This window comes from Ceratotherium simum, chromosome 17 (assembly GCF_057802395.1).
Source record: "Ceratotherium simum simum isolate JZ-2026a chromosome 17, ASM5780239v1, whole genome shotgun sequence".
NCBI classification, from domain to species: Eukaryota; Metazoa; Chordata; class Mammalia; order Perissodactyla; family Rhinocerotidae; genus Ceratotherium; species Ceratotherium simum.
In genome coordinates this window covers 31,998,735-32,004,734 of record NC_141916.1, presented here as the reverse complement: position 1 = coordinate 32,004,734, position 6,000 = coordinate 31,998,735, and positions in this window count along the sequence as shown.

The following is a 6,000-nucleotide window of genomic DNA, read 5'->3' as shown; positions in this document are numbered from 1 at the left end:
ATAATGCAGAGTAGTTTTGGTAAGTTTGAGAGAAAAGAAAGCATAGTGCTAATGCAGCATTTAGAATTCATAGAAACTTGTTTTTCTTTAATAAATCCTTTATAATCTCCCCTTCTAACTCATGACATGAAACTAGCTACTTCCTTATTTTGTAAGATATTTACATTTTATATTTCTTCCTCTGAAAATAATCTTCTAGGGGTTCAGGTAGGTTTTGCCAAGGACATTTGAGGTCTAGGTTAATGGCGTACACTGGGCATCAGCATCATTTGGTTTCTCAGTCATGTGGTTCCTGAGACACCCCTGAAACAGGAGTGCGGTCCGAATGGCTGCAGAGAAAGAGCAGCCTGTAGACTAATTGGCGTGCGGCGGGGAGCCTGAGCAGCCAAAGTGACTTACAAGGGATCCTCTGTGTCCTGACAGGCCTGGAGATTTTCTGCAAACTCTGGCCAAGTGGTGCAAGCTGCATTTGGAGTAGCTCACACTAGAAACCAGTTAGCAGTGTGATAGCTGTTTGATTAAAGAATGAACATTGCTCAGTAGAAATGAAGGAAACAAATGAGAAAAATAGAAATCGACTATAAATTCCATTTGCTTCTCTGAAGAGGGGAAAAGAATATCATTGAACACTATACCAGTAAGAGGTCTTTCCTGTTTGCTGCATGCATATCAGAATTACCTCCCTTTGGCTCCTCATATCCTACTATTGACCCTTCTTTTAGCAACTTAATCTTTATATCTGTACAAGGGGACTTGCCCTCGTGCTGTGGGTTATCTATCTTTCTTCACATCATCTCTTCATATACATAATGATGATGCAGCATTTTATACTTTAAATATATTTTATGCTTATGTACATTATATCATTGCCAGCCCTGGAGGTCTAGTGGTTAAGATTCAGCACTATGAATTCAGCATCATGCTACCGGTATTTCAAATACCGCAGGGTCACCAAAGTGACTCCAAAGTCCCTACTCTTAAAATGACATACTAAAATCTGAAACTTTTCTGCAAATATTGAAACTTATTTTATTCCTTCATACCTCCAATTTCTGCTTGTTATAGATGGTGTAGAAATATTTATTCTGTTATGTACTGAAAAAAGAAATAAACGTTAATTTAAAAATCTTTTCTTCCTGTATTCCAACACTTTTATATACTCTTTCCAATTAATTTCTCTCTCAGTTGCAGAAGTAGGCTGAAAGAATATGCTTTTGGCACAAACAGCCATTTGTCTTATTTCCATGTTTCTGTTTACAACAAAAAGAATCTTAGCTCATTCACTCAGGGGAAAATCAAGATGGAGTTTTGTTGGGATGTTACTACTGATTTACAATGCTGATGTGATTGTATCCAAATATCCAAACATCTTGGATCTGACTTTAGAGACAATTTCTCCTATTATGCATCTCCCGGGAAACATGTTAGTCTAAGGCTCAAGAGAGTACATTCTGGATTTTGTTTGACTTTTGAATTTTTTTCACATGAAGCATACCTTGTCTTTGGAAATTATTGAACAAAACTAAGTATTTCAGAGGACTGCCATACTCAGCGAGCAGGAGCTCTGTTTGGGAAGTTCCACTGTAGTTCTAACTCTAAGCAGGCATTATGAGTAAATGCTTTCAGATCAGGGGTCATTGGCTCAAGGTCCATGGCCTTTAGCAAGTCCCGTTTCAATTGTCTACAACATTTGTTTATCAGAATTCCAGAAGGGTTCGTAAAATGTTATGAGCCACTGCTTTCGATGACTTCTAAAGTCACTGCCAACAAGATCATTTGCTTCTATAACTTTCATTCCTTACTAATTTTCTCTATATTTCATATACATCTATTAGTTAAAAAATGAATTAAATTTGTGGGGCCTTTCTTGTAGTTTAAGTCTTCGTCTTTACTCAATTATTTTAAAATCCCTACTGGGCTAGGCACTGTACCAAACAAAGCAAAGACTATGTCCTCTCAGATTAAACAGGTCACTTCATGTACATCGCTCTGGCATCACGTATTTTTCCACTATAACGTGCATCACACTTTGCAGTTATGAACAAGCAAATGCCATGGGTTTCAGATCTCAGCTTGTTTCTAAGTGCAGCAGGGATAGGAGAAGAAATACAACATGATCTCCGCCCTCAGTATAGAAAGAGGATCATTCCTGAAACCACTCAATTAAGAACTGTGAGAGATGAAGAGGAGGAAGGGAGGGTGGGCAGCGGGGAAGGAAGGCTTCTCAGTGGAGACCTGATGTGGGGAAGGATTTGCATGGTACTGGCACAAAAACAGACATGCAGATCAATGGAGTAGAATCGAAAGCCCAGATATAAACCCACACATCTATGGACAGCTAATTTTTGACAATGGAGCCAAGAATATACAATGGAGAAAGGAAAGTCTCTTCAATGAAAGGTGTTGGGAAAACTGGACAACCACATGCAAAAGAATGAAAGTAGACCATTATCTTACACCATACGCAAAAATTGACTCAAAATGGATTAAAGATTTGAACATAAGACCTGAAACCATAAAACTTCTAGAAGAAAACATAGGCAGTATGCTCTTCGACATTGGCCTTAGCAACATATTTTCAAGTACCATGTCTGACCAGACAAGGGAAACAATAGAAAAAATAAAATGGTATTACATTAAACTAAAAAGCTTCTGTACAGCGAAGGAAACCATCAACAAAACGAAAAGACAACCTAACAACTGGGAGAAGGTATTTGCAAACCATATATCTGATAAGGGATTAATATCCAAAATACACAAAGAACTCATACATCTCAACAACAAAGAAACTAACAACCTTATTAAATAATGGGCAAAAGATCTGAACAGACATTTCTCCAAAGATGATATAAATAAGGCGAACAGGCACATGAAAAGATGTTCAACATCATTAACTACCAGGGAAATGTAAATCAAAACTACAATGAGATATCACCTCACTTCTGTCAGAATGGCTATAATTAACAAGACAGGAAACAAGTGTTGGAGAAGATGTAGAGAGAAGGGAACTCTCATACATTTCTGGTGGGAGTGCAAACAGGTGCAGCCACTATGGAAAACAGTGTGGAGATTCCTTGAAAAATTAAGACTAGAACTACTATATGATCCAACTATTTCACTGCTGGGTGTTTATCCAAAGAACATGAAAACATGAATGCATAAAGATACATGCACTATGTATGTTCATTGCAGCATTATTCACAATAGCCAAGACTTGGAAGCAACCTAAGTGCCCAGCGAGGGACGAATGGACAAAGAAAATGCAGTATATATACAATGGGATACTACTCAGCCATGAGAAACGATGAAATCCAGCCATTTCTGAAAACCTGGATGGACCTTGAAGGTATCACGCTAAGTGAAATAAGTCATAGGGAGAAGGTCAAATACCGTACAATCTCACTCATAAGTAGAAGATAAAAACAACAGCAAACAATCACATAGAGACAGAGATTGGATTGGTGGTTACCAGAAGGGAAGGGAGGAAGGAGGAGGGCGAAAGGGATAATTAGGCACATGTGTGGTGATGGATGGTAATTAGTCTTTGGGTGGTGAACATGATGTAATCCATACAGAATCGAAATATAATGATGTACACCTGAAATTTACATAATGTTTTAAACCAATGTTACTGCAATAAAAAAATTAAATTAAAATAAATTCAGACTTACACAATATTGATTTGTATGAAGAGTTAAATCTCTTTGGAAAAATTGTTCTGCCAGAATCATCAGCTGTAGATGTACTAAAATTTGTATTTTGAAATAATTTATTAGAAAATTACCCTAATGATCCCATGGCCTATAAAATACTCTTAATAGTTGCATCAGGAAAATAATCCTTTCAAAATTAAAAATTATCAAAAATTGTGATCTTGAATATTCTAAGAGTGACATCACTTTCAATTATATGAATTCAAAATGAAGTTGTTAATAGTACAACAAATTAATAAGTGAATTTTCAGAAAATCCATCCATAAGAAAACTCTGTGATCAATCAAGATATCATATTAATAAAGTATTATTATATTTGCATTGTATACAAATATAACACCAAAAATAATATTTTTATTTGTTTACTTTTTCCTTTGTGTCACAATTACCCATGTTTATAAGTAATAAAATATTTTTAAAGACAAAACTTTACACTTTAACTGCTCTTTTTCCCTGCATTTTGAACACAGATGCTCGCATTTTTATTTTGCACTGCCTGTTACATAGCTGCCCTACATGTTTCCTCTCTGTTTGCATAACCTCTAATAATGTCACTCACCACTTTTGTTTGACTTGTCTGCTCACTGAGGAGGCCAGATGATCTTTACAGTGTCTCCAAAGTGACTTGAGTTTAATTTTTCCATTTTAACACTAGGATGTTAATTGAGATGATCAGAAGACAAATTTCCAGATCCACCATGTGCTATTAGTACATTTGATCTATCTTCCCAAAACAGGATTGAACAAGAAAGTGATAGTCAATAGATAGAGCATGATTTATGATATGCTGGTGAGTGGGAAGAGGACAGTGGAATTAGGTAGAGGTGGTGCAAACCTCTAATTGACGTAACATGTCCCTACCCAACAAGGGTGCTAGTTATAGAACAGACCCAACCCACCATATCCATATAGAAGGAAAGGATTTTGTAAATGAAAGAAGCATAAAGATCCTTTGGCTCTTAGCAGGTAACTTTCTCATATAAAACAAGCAAGAGCTGCTAATGTTTTTTTGCAGAGCATAAGTTTTCATATGTGCTATCACAGGCATATTTCTGGAACAAGGAAATATTTTAGCTTTCTGCTATTTCTTAGCTGGAAAACAGAGCAATGAGTATATTTTTGCATGTAAAGAATTCTGAATTATTTTTAATTCTCCTGACAAAGATGAAGGTTTGAATTTATAGAGCCACACAATTTCATTAAGTGCCAGTTGATGGATGCCAATTCTCCCATGGTCTTATCTTCCCCCTTCTTTTCCTGTTAGGAAGCCTCTTTACTCTTGCTAGGCTAAACAATGAAAATTCATGACTAACTCATTTAAGCTGAATTTCCAGTTTTCAATGCTATCTATTCTAATTTGTTAGCAAGACATTTCTTCCCATTAGTAGAATTCATAGAAGAAAATTGGTGAATAATTCATTTTGGTTTTGCCGTTGCTTTAAAAAAGAGAGAGAGACCTGGCAGGGCAGGTTTCAACAGATTAATGAGCTTCTGAAATTTTAGCAGAACTAAACAAAATTATTATTTGAAAAGTGATACACAAGTCAATGAGTTAAAAATAAATATTTCAGTTACTGATAAAGCTGGCTGTACTAGCATCTTCCTCCCAAATCAAATGGCTTCCTTTCTGCTTAAAAAAAAAAAAAAAGGTTACAATGCTATGCCAGCTTTCCAAGTAGTCTATAAACAGTTTATTAGCAATATTAATATGAATTCAAATGAACGAGAAAGTAGGGGATGTCTACCAGTTTTTATTTAGGATGGATATATTTTAAAAGGGGACACCACTTTGGGTAATCATGACCCTATAGCATTAAGGAAATCCCTTTTAGTTCTATTTTTATTTTCTTTGTTTTTGAACCTATTTGGTTTGCAAAAGCAGCTGTTTAAAAACTCACAATGGGGCCGGCCCCGTGGCTTAGCGGTTAAGTGCGCACGCTCTGCTGCTGGCGGCCCTGGTTCGGATCCTGGGCGCGCACCGACGTACCGCTTCTCCAGCCGTGCTGAGGCCGCGTCCCACATACAGCAACTAGAAGGATGTGCAGCTATGACATACAACTATCTACTGGGACTCTGGGGGGAAAATAAATAAATAAATAAAATTATTAAATAAATAAATAAAAATAAAATAAAAACTCACAATGCATATATTTTTATTTAAAATATCTATCCAAATAATTCCATTGAGATTGTAACTTTTTAAAAAATATTATTCTTTCTATTCACCTTTTTCAATAAGACAATGCAAATTTAGAATGCAAAAAGAGGCTGAGGACAGCACACAGGC